We start from the raw sequence: 15,934 nt of genomic DNA, 5'->3' as shown, positions 1-15,934 counted from the left end.
CAAAACCCCTACTTTGGGTTCTAAGCCCACAAGTGACCCTTGTGGTTCTTTGCTCTCCAAACCCTGAACCCTAGGGCTTGAAGTACCTCCCAAGCTACACAAATCAACACTTAAGAATCTGAGCAATCTTATCGGTGGTCCCTTGGATAAAGGGAAGTTGAACACTAGTGACCAAATCACTGGGTTCTTTCCTTATCCTCGGACATTTGCTCACCTTTGAGAAAGCCTTGAGACCTTGATGTTTATTATAGCCATTATTTTTTAACACCTTCTAAAGATGGGATTTCTCCTTATCCAAGTGACTCTCATCCGAAACCCTTAAAGCACAAGTAGCTAAGGTATTGAGAACTCTAAGTAATGATGAGAACTGTCATAATGATATTGCTAAGTGTGAGTCTTCTTACGGAAGGCTTGGTGAGAGAAATAATCATCATCTTTCTTAGAAACAAGAACATCAAGGAATGACAAACTACCATTGACTTTTGACTCCACTGTGAATGGGATGGAGTTGGAAAGGTTGTTAAGGTGCTAAAGAACAGATCTAACTTTTCATGACCATGACGCCAAACGATGAAGGTATCATCAACAAACCTCTCCCAGAGTTTAGGCCGGAATTGAGCTGACACTAATGCCTTGGATTCAAATCCTCCATGAAGAGGTTAGCTACAACAGGGGAAAGGGGAGAACCCATGGAAATCTCTTTAAGTATGTTCATAGGATTCACCTTCAACGCTAAAGAAGGTTGAGGTAAGGCAAATCTCAACCAACCTAGCTGTATCTGGATCAATGATGTGATGGATCACCTCCATCACTTCATTGAAAGGGATATTGGTGTAAAGGAAAACCACGTCAAAGCTAACAAGAATATCATCAGGCTCAAGCTTAATACCCTTTAACTCATTGACAAAAAATGAGGAGTCCATAACAAAGGATTCTATAAGGCCAACAAGTGGCTTGAGTTTAAGGGCTAAATATTTCGCTAGATAGGTTGGCCCACCTATTGTATTGACAATGGGTTTAAGGATCTTGGGAAGCCCATAGATCCTAGTAGTAAGAAGGCTGCTCTCAATAAGCTTATGGCTTATGGAGCTCACTGTGCTACTAGATTTTATAGTTACAGCCACAACATTCAAAATTTTCTTTATAGGATTCATACTCAGTGTCTTGTAATTACATTGTTACAAAGCTGATCCAACATTTTTCTGTGGTAATCATCCCTATCTAAGATAACCACAGCCCCAACTTTGTCGGCTTTGAGAACAACAATGTCATGGTTATTGTTCAAGGCCTTTAGGGCTTTGAATTCACACTCGTTGATGTTGCTCTTAGGAGGCTTAGCTTTCATAAGAATAACCACACAATCTTGCCTAATGATGTCTTTTATCTTATCAGGCAAGTCCCTAAAACCATATTCAACATCACAAATAATTTCTTCAACCAGAATTTTTCTCAAAGCAAGGGCAAAGTTTAACCCTTTTTCTAAAAGACAATAAATGGAAGGATCAAAAGAAAAGCTAGAAAAATTAACCACCCTCTTAAAAAGAAAGAGTATTAATCTCTATCATAAATCCAATAGAACAGTGTTCATACTTAGCTGATCTTAAAAATACAAGGCAATAATATTGCAAAGTTTTAGTCAGAAGTTTGAACGAATATGAAAGCTCAACTGTCTTGAGGTCAGAGGTAGCAAAAGAACATAAATTTTGTAAATGGAGCTCTATTATAGTGACTGTCAAATATGTATTTGGAGTTAAAGCTTATCTGAGATTAATCTTATGTTTTGCCAAAAATTAGAACAAAATACAGTAATGTATCAAGGACAAGGTATCATCATAAAGCTTTAATCAATTCATGTAACATTCACAAATTAATTATTAAACACAAATCCTTTAAGCAATAGAACCATGTAATAGTAGCAAATGTAGATATCAAATAGCTCTCATCCTAACATTGCACAATCTCCCTATAGATATGAATTACAAAACTCAATACTTACATAAAACCAGCTTAATAGAATATCAACCTAAGCTTATGACCAGAATGACCATCACTCCTCTTAAAGCATCAGCTCCATCAATTCTTTCAATTCTATCCATTCTCAGATGATAGGTGAAGAAACTGTTTATGCCTTCATGAACATCTAGGGCATTGCTGCTCAACTAAATAAATTAGAAAGTCTGAAGATCCCGATCAGATTCTATTATGTTCCTACAATAAGCAGAAACTGTCCACAAAAGTCAGCAATAGAAAACATAGAGAAAGTCCAGCAAAGAAATGGTACTGGAAAGTACAATTTTTGGCTGTCAACCATCATTAGCCATATTTAGTGCCAATGTATTAGTAATGAGCATAATTTCTTTCAGGGAAAAATTATATAACAACTGTGCACTTTACTTTACAGAGATGATTTTATACAACTATGTTTAAAGCCAAGCTGTTGGACTAATTGATCTGTAAACTGCCATGGACACTCCACTGAAAAGTTGGTACAACAGATCTTAAAAGTTACCGCAAAAATTGCTTCAAGGTTGTCCTCTGTTATGCAGTGTTTATTTATGATTAAAAAATTAATATTATAAGAATAGAAATCAAAATACTGAAATAAACTGAGAATATAAAAAGAGAAACTATCACAATAAAATGACCACACTATGAATACATTTCACAATTAACACAAAATGTACCCCATAAAACCCAAGCAAGAACGTGAGAACTATGCAAGATAAAATAAAATGGACATAAACCCTTTTCTTGTCAAACAAAATGCAAGGTAAAAAAGAATGGACTCACTATGGAATTATAACAGATACTATGGCCTAAGTGGCTGCTACAAGGTCTTCTACTTCTGTTCTGCGTAAAATATTTCAATCCTTTTCTCTGCTCATCTAAAGAACCATAAATCAATAGGAAAAGGAAAACCTTCCACTGCTTGAAACTCAATACTAACATGCCCTAGTAGCCATCTAGGGTTAGGGCTAGGGATTTTGCATGCCTCAACTCCCAATTAGAGTTAGGGTTTTGGACCCTCCAAAATCTTCTTGAAATTCTGCTTGTGACATCCACGTGAGACTCAAGAGTAATGGGAGATGGTGCAGAATCCACTTGGTGCTGTCATGGTCAAAGCATAGGTCAACTTATGGGAGTCATAACTTCCTCATATGGACTCCAATTGAGGTGATCTCTGGACTGTTGGAAAGCTCTCAGCAAGTAGAATCTAGGAATCTATTCACTCACTTTTGACCTGAAAAATGGTTGTCTAATACTTGGAATGGGCTCCTAATGTTTCGAGACCCCAAATCACCAAAATAGGATCCACCCTTAAAATGGTTCTACAAGCCCATGGCACCCATTTTCCACTCAAAAAATAACAAAATCACTGAGAAATTATATAGCGATCCATTTTGGATCAATTATTGTCAACTCCAACTAATAAGACGAAAGATATATCACCCTTGAGAACTTCGTGTCATTTTCACTTTCCCAAGGCAGGAAGCCTCAGGGTGTTCAACATGATGGTCCAACAAAGGGTTCTCAGCCACAGATTGAGTTTAGAAGTCAGCAGGAAACAACGGGACCCAGAGTGATAGTGTCTCCACATTATACATATTTTTCAATCATTATTAAAAAGAGATTTTTGAAAATAATCTTACACTATATTACTACCACTATAATTTCTAGCTCGCTGTGTAAAAGTGACTCCTGACCTAAGTCACAAGACACGTCCCCTAGAGTCCCGTATTTTACGTATTGGACACGAAAACGGCCCTAATACGTGTCCAATACGATTTTTAACATGTCATAAAAATCGAATACGTATTCGACGTTTTCCATTCGTGTCATAAATTTTGAATACGCATATTTTGTACATAGCATACGTTGCCCTAACGTATTTCGATGTTTTGAATACGTATTGAAAAAAAAAACATGGTTTATAGCGTAAGCGTTGGTCTATTCCGGCCCCCGAGTTATTTTCGGTTGTCTGGAGTTGTCGTGTGGAGCTGCGGGAGTGTTCGTTCGATGGATTTGGTCATAAGTTTTGACATATTGTTATATAAGGTGATGTGTAGGTCGCATAAATCGGAGCTAAGAACCATATAATTTCGGAGCTCTTTTTAATTGAACCTCCGATATCACTTAACCTCGATGCTTGATCTACCTTGGGATTTCGTTGACCTTGGAACCTTTTTCATAAAAAATACGATTTCTAATCCCTTCAACGGCTCGATGTTTAATATCTAAGATGGTTTAATTTTTTATTCGTTGGTGTAATATCAACATTATTGTATATACGATATTCTATTCATTGTTATAAAAGGTTTGGTATTATATTTTTTGTATTTTATATTGAATGAATTAAATAGAATTTTCTTTTAATATTAAATCATTTTTAATAAATTACATTTAATTAAATTTTAATAAAATAATTATATATATAATTTATTTATTTTAATATGATTTGTTTAATATTTGTTTTAATTCAATTTAATTAAAATCTAATTAATTTCTTTTATATATAATTTAATTTTTTACATAATTTAATTTATTAACTTGTAGTTAGTTAATTATATCTATATCTATCTATCTATATATATATATATATATAATTTTTTAATCAAATTTTTTGAATTTTAGCCTAGGCATGCATTTTACTACAATTCTGTATTTTTGGCACCTCAACTTCGGAGAGGCATATCTCAAATTTCACTCAACCAAATCAATCTTGAAATAACTAGTTGAAAATCTAATTGCTATCAAGTTAAATTATGAGTTCAAATAGATAAGCACGACATACTTGTTAATTATTTATCAAATTCATGTCAAGTTTCTCTTGGTTTTAATAATGATTTTTTATCATGACTAGTTTCTTATGTGCTTGTAAGTTGTAAATTTTGATTCTATTTATTTTTTTAAAGTGAACTATGAACTTTGAGAAGTAATTATATTTTAATTTGATTAGATAAGCTGCAACCTGCAATTTAATATGGATAAAAAACTATATTTCTGTATATATATATATATATATATATATATATATATATATATTTATTAAAAATATATAAAACGTGTCCCCCGTGTCCTGTTTCCAGGTCGCTGCGTTTTGTATTGAATACCTCGTATTTACGTGTCCTCCGTGTCTCGTGTCCTCGTGTCATGTGACTTAGCTCCTGACCAATATCCACTAATGGTTGGATTACAATAGTCAGATTTCGATGAATGCTGACTCTAAGTTGTGTAACAATTATTCGTAAGCTTTTCTTGGCAATTATTTGAACGTGGTGAAAAAGGTTGTCTTTGTACACATATAAGAAAATTATTTTCTGCAAGGACATTATATGAGTTGCTCCAAAACATGTCAAAAGAATCTTCAATTTCAGAGTTCAGAGACTGAAAAAATTGTTCAAGGCTTCAAGCCCCAATCTCAAAAGCAATAACTTTTTGGTAAACTTTATCAAAGACTCAAGACATAATGGAGTGTTTCCTCCAGCAGATCTTATGCCATTGTACTATGCAGACATGCTCTTGGCAAAGCTTTACTTTTCTGAAACATTTGTGAGAAAGCCATTTCAAAATTTTGAATAAGCATACAACCACCTGTGACTTTTACATCATTATAACTCTGATAGAAAATAGATTCCCTTCAAGATATAGAAATCTTCTAACTCATGGTAAACAGATTCTGCACTGTACCACAATTCCTACAGAAAATTAAAAAAGCAAAACTAAGAACCTATCAAAACAGCTCTGTAATAAACACTAGAATTTATATACACATGCTATAGAAAGCAATGCACAGAATTCAATAAATGACTGTCAAAACCTGTCACTGCTTTCTTTTATAGTAATTCTGAAAATGAAAAAAAATCTGCTACAGGAAAATACCCTTAAACTGCTAACTGTTACTCAAGACTCAATGAATGAACCCGTACCTCTGTCCTCTCTCTTATAGATCTCAGAAAGGTGCACAAGGGTTTACAAAAAGAGGTTTGCAGGTGGCTCAAACTCAGAAATAAAATTTTCTTTACCCTAAGTCAAACTCATAAATAGAATTTGCTAAAAACAAAGCCAGACTGAATTTTATTTTTATTTTGACTCCTAGTCTATCTTTAACTGGTGGTGCATGCCTTATCTAAGGCTAGCTGGCAGGCACATGCATGCGAGCATCCTCTCTCTCTATAACTCAAGAGTAATGTGCATCCTCGAGAATTTTGATCTACCCTCAGTAGCCTTTACAGGACACAATTCAGTGAACAGGTGCACAGATCTAGTGTTCTGGAAGGCTGTCCAAGGTACATTCACTAACACTCCCTCTTCCCATGGAAAGAGTTCCCCAATACATCAAGTTTCTCTCCAAACATCTCAAATTTTCCTTTTACAAGTGGCTTAGTCAAGATATTAGTGAATTGTTGATTTGTTGGAAAGTTGGAATGTAAGTATTGAAGGGTTTTCACAGTGCATTATATTAGATATCATTTTTTGGGATTCAACTGCGTTAAGTAAGTCATTCATCTATGACCATTTCCATGAGAGGTAGTCATAACTGACTATTTTCTCATGATTTTTGAATAGTCCACTTAGCACTCATTGCATCGGGTGAAACTTGGAATGTATTACAAAAGCACAGGTCACTTCTGAACACTCTCTCCTGAAGTGGTACCTGATCTCAATATGCTTGGATTGATCATGAAATATCATAATTTTGTAGATTTCGATACAAGTCTGATTATCACAGTAGTGTCCAAAGTTTGATATGACACCTCTTGTAGTAACTTGTGAAGCCAGATGACTTCACAACTAGAGGAACAGCCCGCCATATATTCTGTCTCTACTGCACTAAGTGCTACAAAAGTTTATTTCATGCAGAACCAGGAAACCATACCCAATCCTAAACTGAAACAACACCCTATAGTGCTCAACCTGTCACGAGTACCATCTGCCCAAATAGAATCTGAAGAACCTTGCAGCACAACCTGCCCAATCAGAATTTGAAAAACCTTGCAGCACCACCTCTCCATCACCAACTGTAATATCCCTTATCAAGAATATTCCTCAAACACAAGCAAACTCCAACCAGAGATGAACTGGGAGGGCATTTACCAGATATGTCGCCTCTGAAAAGAGAACGAGATCTGGAGGCTACCTGGCCCTTTCTAGACTCTGTCTAAGAGTATAGGAGAAAACACACAAGTGGTATAGTAGCTAGGAAGCTCAAAGAGATAAAAATAACAATGGTGCAACATATAACAATATAACCATAAGCAGATACTCAAGAAATGCAGAGAAAAATGCTAAGCCATTTTATTATACTGAGTAATAGAATGAGTACAGGAGGTGATCAGAAAGATGGCACCTCAACTTGCACAAGGCAAGTGAAGAAATACACTCAGAATAGCAAAGGAATGGCCCCTCTGAACTGCATCCAAGCCGCTGGAGAACTGACGTGTTGCTACTGCTGCTAGAAATCAAATGAGGATTTGGGGTTGTTCCCCTCCTCAGAAAATGCTGAAACTCTAGAATCGGATTCTACTCAGAAAACCTGGGAAAACCCAAAAAGCTTTTCTGAAATGGCCGACCCCCGGAAATCGCCCCCTTGAGGACCCACGCAATCCCTCAAGGCTCTGCGCTGCTGCTAAAATGAACCCACCACAACTCTGCCTGAAACTCAACCAAAATTCTCCAATATGCAAGGGCTGATCCCCTGCTCAACCTCCCAGCACAAATCCCCCTCCAAAACCTCAATCCAAAACTCCTGCCAAAAAGAACTGCGTCATCCCTCTCAAGACTGCGCAGTCATCCAAGATGCTCAATCCTCCTGCCAAAATGCTGATGAAACTACTGCAAAAATACTGATGGAAATACCTTGCCCGAGCAGGCACTCGAAGTCCCCCGGGGCTAAGGGTGAGATCTCCGAACGGAGACACTCAATGCACTAAATAGTGCTGCAGACTAGCTAAACAGCCAGCATGCTCTAAGTCGAAGTGACTAGCTCAAATGCACATAATCGAATGCCAAAATGAGGAGGCTCCTCTCTCCTTTATAGCGTTGGCCTCTCTCAATCCGAAGGCTCACCTCCTCCAACGTAGCTTTCCTCTTGCCACGTGTTTCTCACCACTTGCGTAGTCACTCCAAGTCTCTACGTGGGCCCCCCCCCTCTACGTGATTCTTTGGCCCCCTTTGGCTCACCTTTTAAGTTACAATGTTGTGCTACTAGGGATTGTCTTTATTCATGAAGTGATTATGTCCCCTTCTCCTCACCTCTTTATTTATAAATAGCTATAGAAGGCAAAATTGAGCAAAATCGAATATTCCAATTAGCCATGGCTAATTAGGAATATTACACCAACATATCTTAGTTAAAAATGTTGTGCCCTTCAAGTGACAAGTACTGGAGCACATGTTTTGCAACAACCCAATGAACCTGCCTGAGCTGTATGCTGACTACAAAACAAATGTCAGGCCTCATGTTTACTAAGTACATAAGGGAACCTATCAATTGCGTATACATAGATGGATCAACCAAATCTAAATCTGAATCAACAAAGGAATTCAAATTTGCTATCATAGGAGTAGACATGGGCTTGCAATCCATTCTCTAAAATCTTTTCAGAATCTTGACTGCATACTTACCCTGTCCAAGGAAAACTTCACCTGGACTTTCCACGCCTCTATCCCAGAAAGTAGTGCATCCAGCCAATGTCTTTCATGTTGAATTCTCTTGCCAACTCTACCTTGTACCATTCTATTAGTTTCTTTGAACTTCCTATACATATAAAATCATCTACATATAGGGCTCAAACAAGCAGACTGGAATGATCAACCAGATGGTAAAGATTAAAATCTGCATCTGTCTTAGCGAAACCCAAACCTGAAAGATACTCATCAATCATGGAGTACCATGCATATGGTACCTGTTTCAGCCCATAAACGCTCTTGTTCAACTTGCAAATATGAGTCTCATGCACATGCACCTCAGCCTCTTAATTGGTTTATGTATGCTTCCTCAAGAATCAACCAATTAAGAATTGTTGTCTTTACATCCATTTGATATGAACCCCTACCAAAGACTCTTGCTAAAGACATAGTAAATCTGACAGAGGTATACCTGGCAGCAGAAACAAAAGTCCCTCATAGTCAACTCCCTATTTTTAGGAGAACCCTCTAGCGCAATGTGAGCTTTGTATTTATCTATGCTGCCTTCTGTTGCATGGTTAACCTTGTACAACTACCTAGAGTCAATCACTTACTTCCCCTCTGGTTTAGGCAGTATTTTTCACACATCATTCTTCATGATGAGTTGTACTACTCCATCATGCCATTTTTCCATACTTGCTTCCCTATTTCCTCCTCATAACTGCAAGGTTTTGTATCAATAATGGAAGACACCAATGCAACATAACTACGGATTTTTTTAGGAAGATGGCTTACTCAAAGAATGTAGATGGAGCACCAACTGACAACTTGCTCTATTGCCTCCTGCAGTGTCTAAGTGAACCATCTATGCTTTCTCGTTGAACTGTAGGATAAAGAGGCACCCCTACACCTCCAAAAGCTTGCTGATTTGGATCTGTTTTTTTCTAATTCTTCTGATTTTGGTAAATCTATTCTTTGGGACAGCAAGCTCTTCTACCTCCATGGTCACTACTGGAGGTTCCTAAGACATAGAGAACCATGCATCCTTGTCAAACTTGACATCTCTTCTCACAACTACCTTCCATTGAGAAGGAATATACACATTGTAAACTTTTGGGGCCTCACTATAACCTACAAAGATGCCCTTCAAACTAAAAGGTTCCAACTTGGTCCTTTTCTCATAAGGAATATGAATGTAGACAAGACAACTGAAAACATGAAGATGTGATACCTAAGGCTTCTTACCTATGAATGTCTCCTCTAGTGTCTTGTCCTTCAAACCTCTGATGACAATTATTTAGAATATAGACAATTGTAGGACATGCTTCTTCCTAGAGACACTTGAACAGATCTGAATCATGAATCATGGATTTGGTTGTTTCTATGATATATCTATCATTCCTCTCCGCAACCCCATTATGTTGAGAGTTGTAAGAAACTGCAATCTGCTTCTAGATTCCTGCTTCCCTACAAAAGGTATCAAACTCCTTCGAGGTATACTCCCCTCCATTGTCATACCTTAATACCTTAACCATTTTACTTGACTGATTTTCTACAAGAACTTTAAACTCTTGCAACTTCCCCATAACTTCATCCTTGGTCTTCATGAAGTAAATCCCGGACTTCTTACAAGAATCATCAATAAAATATGCACAGTAAATATTACCTAATAAGGAAGCTACCAGGAAAACAACATTTGCATGCTTTCCAAGTGCACAACCTTTGCACAAGCTTTTCTTCTCAATCTTGAAGTCTGGCAATCCCTACACCATGTTCTTCAAGATTGGAAACACTCCATAGTGTAAGTGACCTAGTCTCTTGTGCCAAAGATCACACAAGTTATCATTGTCATGCACTAGAGCTCTCACAAAACCCCCCTTGCAATCTCTATAGACCACCCTCATAAGCACCTCCGACCAACACACAACCAAGATCCCAGGATCTGTTTTGCATGAGGACTTGTTGATCATCAAACTCAGACACGTATATAAGATCTATAATCACTAAAACTGAAAGGAGAATTTTAGTTAAGTCAAGTACATAAAAACATCAGTAATCTCTAGGATACCACCTGATGGCGTCTAGAATATGATGGATCCCACTCCTACAACTAGATAAGTGGCATCATCATGAAGTTCCCCTTGTATGCTTGCCTCTCACTCCTAAACTTTGTTGAAGACCCTCTTGTTAGGTCATATATTTGGAGGCTCCATTGTCCACATACCAATCAATAACAAACATGGTGTTAGATGATAGGCATCAAACCATAGAGAAGTGTGTCTCAAGCTTGGATGAAAGCTCATCCACTTAGCTGATGCGTATGCACTCCTTGCAAAATGTTTTTGCTACTACTACTTTCCCCTCCCTCTCTTCTAATGACATAGAGAAGCAAAGTGCCCAAACTTTTGACATTTGAAGCACTTGATGTGGCTCAGGTCCGCCTTTCCATGGTTACAGGAACCTAAATCCTCTTTGTCCCTTTCTAACCCTTCCTCAATCCTCCTTTCTTGTTGCTCATCTTCATCTTGCTACCGAAGGCAAGATTCTACTATTATTCCATACTTGAAATAGTGTCCAAACTCGTCTTCTCCTAGATGAAGTCAACCCATAGCCTCTCAAAAGTGGGAAGCTTTTTTTGGGCACGTACCCCATAGAAAAAAGGTTGCCAAGAAGAAGAGAACCCCATTTGATATGATGGGTACTAGTTCTTCACCCTTGACCTCCTCTCCACCTACTACAAGTTGACCATGGAGTACAGTAATCTTCATCAAGTAGGTAACTACGACTTACTCATCTACTTGGCTCTAAGCTTATTCTTCAACAACATCTTCCAATTGACATTCTCACTGATAGAGAATGATGAGCATCAAACATGTCATTTTAGGTGGCTTCTAAACAATATGAGGGATCAATTGATCCTTCACAAAATCTAGGATGACTTGATTGACCTTGAACATTTTTTATAATATGTTAACAACACAAAATCAGTGAGTTCTACAACTAGTTTCTCAACACCATCTCACAAATCGTGCTCCTCCAACAACATCTTTACTTGACACATCCACGGAACAAAGTTAGAGAGACCTTCCTGTTACAACTTACATTGTATGAAGTTACACTATGTGATTTTTATCACATTAATAAAATTTGTTGTTGGTTCCTTGGAGCTATTAAATTGACATGGGGTAATTCATCTTCATGGCATCATATCATTTGATGGAGGCCTTTGTTTGGGGTAGTCTCACTTCTCCCTGGTTGGATGATTGTGCTTTCTACTAGGTGGCCTTCGCACATGTTCTTGCCTTATTGATCACCCCTAGGTTGCACTTTTAATGAATGTGGAGCATATTCTCTCATTATGGCAGTTTCATATAAATGTTTATCTTGGGCATGAATGATGGTTTTAACCCTGCAGGGGGTAAGTGAAGATAGTGGTAGGAGATAGATGTTTCATGACATTATTGTTGATATTTCCTCGTGACTTGGTGGGTTGGACCGTTGGTGTATGATGATGGTGTCACTAGGATGGGATATTGTTCTACATGGTCCTTGTTACCCACGAAAAGTTGGTGACCCCATAGGAGACAGTGTCTCCTAGTTATCACTTTAGTCGACAATCAGCAACCCTTAGCAGTGGCCGATATATCCTATTATTGTGCCATTTGATCTCTGCTCCTTGCATCAGTCATATGTCCCCACGTCCATCTGTCAAGAACATATGTTAGAAGGTGGGCAATCCAACCTGAAAGGTACGTTTTTCATTATGCAATCAGGTGTTTATGCTTGTTTTTCTTAGGCATCTTGGGCATGAATTATTTGGTGACTCAGAAGAAGGAAGGGCTTTGACCATGGTTTTGTTCCCTTACCTTAAATGGGGGGTTAATCCTCAATCCTAGTCTTGTGGGATCTCCCCTATTGGCCTTTGGTTTTAGGAAGGGCATTATTTTTTAAACCCCGATCTTAGTTGTGTGGTCCTGTTTTCCCGTTCCACATTTTTCACTCCCCTCCGCACATTCCAATCTCTATTCCATCATTTTCCTTCTCCAGGTCCACATGACCACTGGGTCCACAAGGCACTGGCACACCCCCTCCCCTTGTCCACATGTTTGAGTCAGGCCTGGAAATGTTGCCCCGGAGGTTGAAGCAACTAAACGAACGTTAAAAGCATATCATGGCCACAAGCAAAAAACAAAAGAAAAGAATACTATAAAGTGCAAAAGATGGCAGAGACATTTAATAAAGCACATGGGCAAAATCCAAACATGAGCTCTACCCCTTTATCATAGCCATCACCCTGGTTCCTAGGGCCCATGAGTGCCCCCACATCAGTAAAGAATCCATGCATGTCCCAACCCCTGGCGGGCGATGAACTACCCCACCTTAAGGGGTTAATAACTGCTTCATGTGATACACAACATGCTCTAATTTCCCCAAAGCCCCAAGCAGTAATAAAAAGAAAAATTAAGAAAAGGCAAGAGGCAAATAAGGGGTGGATAAAACAAAGGTCAAGGTAACTCATGTATCCACAATTGCTCCCTCCTACATCTATACACCCAATATGTGGACATCCCTCATTATTGCTATCCTTGTACCCATGGCATTTGGCCTGGAGACCCCTATGACCCAATCCATTTCATCATCAATCATTTGCCACCTATCAATTGCAAGGTGTACCAGGGACCTGTCTTTCCCTTTAGGGGCTGGGAACACCTAATAGGGTTGTTTATTAACCACTCCTACCTTGGGAAGGTAACACTATTATGAGATTAAAGCCCCAAATTTGAAAGGGAACCCCAATATGAAGTCTCAATGTGCCCTTGATTAACAAGCTTGGTTCATTTAGATGCATTAATGAATTATTGTACCTGATGGTGATGATGCAGCACTAGGCATTATATGTAACTAGCAAGTGCTTTCATCATGGGCTAGGAAACTTAATTGGGACCCATGTCTACCAGAGGATCATATTGACAACCCCAGGTGAAGCGTTGAGAGCCATGGGACTCCCATCATGTGCAAAGCATCATTTCACACCATGGGAACCATCAACACCTTCAGCACTCTGCTCATTGCCCCACTTTATTCACGAGATAATGCACTTGGACTAGTGTGCCCCGGCTATCTTAGCAGTGATCACATGGTTTGGCAACTAATCCAAGGCCCAGAGGAGGTTTGTCTCAACCCTTGAGAGATGGGAGGGCAAGCACCATCGTCACAACCCTTAGTATTGAAGCATTATAGGCATGAGACCAATTTTTTGTGCCCCAAACTCACTTCGAGGCCCCACACGATGACTTGCATGGAGAGTTATAGGCCATCCCCTAGTTCATGATTTATGGAGCCCTCTCACACATTTTGGCCCTACATCAGCATGACGTCATCAATTCGGCTTCTGACTTCTAACCAACGGATGTATCTTGCCCATTTTTTATGAGGTTGAGGGGCTTAGGCTAATAATTCAACCTAGTAGGACTCATATAAATAGAACATAACTTCATTTGTATTAGATCATCATCACACTTGGAAAAGTTCTCTTGTAAAGAACTCACACTTGTTTCTTTGGCTATTGAAGGCTCTTTGGATGCATTTTGATGTATGGAGATGATTCGCACTTCTTCTTTGGAGCTATTTTCTTGAGTAATGGATTGATATATTGCATGCCTTCTTGTAATTGTCTAATGTTAATGAAAATTTTCTCTTGAATTTGTTTAATGTATGGAATTGCTGCTCTAGAATATGCTAAATTTGTGCCCTAATTGTCAAAGATTGATTTTGGAAAGCTTTCTAGTAGAGTATTGAATATGTTATCCAATGTAAGACATGTAATGAATGTTCCTAGTGGAAGAATATCGTTGAATTTTCCATCAAACTCCATTATTTCTTGAAGTAGGTAAATGTTCAAAATTGGTATCTGGGGCATCAATTTTGAGCCTCCTTAGGGATGTTTTATCTCATCTTGAACATCCCAAGACTCCATATGCCCAAAGGACAAGGCACTAGTCCAAGTCCTACGTGGTCAAACCTCCACTTTCTCCATAATTTTTCATCTTAAAACTCAGTCCTTTAAGGCTATGGCGAAAATCTAGGGCTTGAAGCGAAACTTTAGAGAAGAGCTTTTTTTGGAATTCGAGAACCTAAACATCAAGCTTAGTGTCTAGGCTACCTATGCTCCAAGTTTGGTGGGCATCCACTCCAGTTTAATCCATAAAATCTCTTGCCCTAGGTGCTACTCCAATAGGGAATCCCTAAGTTCTTCTCCTTCAACTTGAGGACATCCTTGAAGGATGTATGAGCTTAGTACTTGTTCGAGTAAAACACAAGAAGCCTTTTCTCTCGGGCCTTGACCTTGTGAATACCTATTACCATCGAAAAACCTCAAAATCCTAGGTCTTGTGCCTTCTTTTCTAGGGATTTGCTTCTTTGAAGCTTTGTAGCTTTATTGAGTCTCTCTTTCGAATGAGCTCTAGCTTGATCACTTTGTGCCCTATACCTTGCATATCTATTCTAGGTGATCAAAATCATACCAAGACTCCTCCCATCAGTGAAATCCCATAAAGAGCAAGGGACTTTGGTTGTGGTGACAGTGAGCCATTGTCCCATTGTTAGCACTTAGTCTAGCTCTTTGTCCCATAGCTTTCCTTCCATAGGGCCTGCTAGATTTTGTGGTCACAATCCTCATGTGTTATGTGTGATGGGGAACATACTTGATGATTAGATGGGTTGGCACTTCTTTATGTCCCCTTCTCTTATGGTGTTTCTATGGCAAGATGATTCATGTTGCCTTTGTGGGGTTTTCCTAAGTGATTTAATTTTATGGTGTAACATTTGCTAGACATCACCTAGGGGAAATGTATTTAATGATGTCAATACCTTCATTGATCTACTATTTCCTAAGTTTGAGTTATAGAGGAGTACTACATATGATTTTTTTAATTTATAAATTCCATATCTAATTTTAATTCCTATTAATTTGTATAACCAGGAAATACTTTTGCAATTATGGAATACAAAATACATTGGAATTTTTAAGTAAGAAAATTCAAATAGCAGAAGCGAAATATAGGAAATAGGAAATCAAACACAGAGAAAATTTTCCTCCAAATGATCTTCACTTTTAAACATCTAAATAGTGAGGCTCCCTTATTGGGAAATTGGCCCACAAAGAAAATTACAAAAGATATTACAACAAATAAACATGGAAAATCTTCCCTTGAGAAATCTAATATGCACCCCATGCGCTATAAGGCCCACACAAAGCCTTCCTTCCAGACGTGTGGCCCTGTTGAAGCACCCTCGAGACACATGC

General features: G+C 38.3%; 1 pseudogene across 2 annotated transcripts in view; it reads right to left on the bottom strand.

Annotated features, from left to right (window-relative positions):
* Positions 1-1,833: 1,833 nt before the first annotated feature.
* LOC149261946 (protein PLANT CADMIUM RESISTANCE 7 pseudogene) overlaps positions 1,834-15,934 on the bottom strand; it is a 45,254-nt pseudogene continuing 31,153 nt past the window's right edge. Inside the window, exon 2 of one of the 2 annotated variants that reach the window (XR_016258648.1) lies at positions 1,834-2,224. The product of XR_016258648.1 is annotated as a protein PLANT CADMIUM RESISTANCE 7 pseudogene, transcript variant X2 (transcript). The remainder of the gene's footprint in view (positions 2,225-15,934) is intronic. The other variant, XR_016258643.1, reaches the window with a different exon arrangement.

This window comes from Pinus tabuliformis, chromosome 6, assembly GCF_031772625.1.
Source record: "Pinus tabuliformis cultivar Carrire ecotype Pingquan chromosome 6, CPIR1, whole genome shotgun sequence".
Taxonomy (NCBI): domain Eukaryota; kingdom Viridiplantae; phylum Streptophyta; class Pinopsida; order Pinales; family Pinaceae; genus Pinus; species Pinus tabuliformis.
The sequence above is the reverse complement of the archived record's forward strand: the minus strand, read 5'-3'. Positions and strand labels throughout refer to the sequence as shown.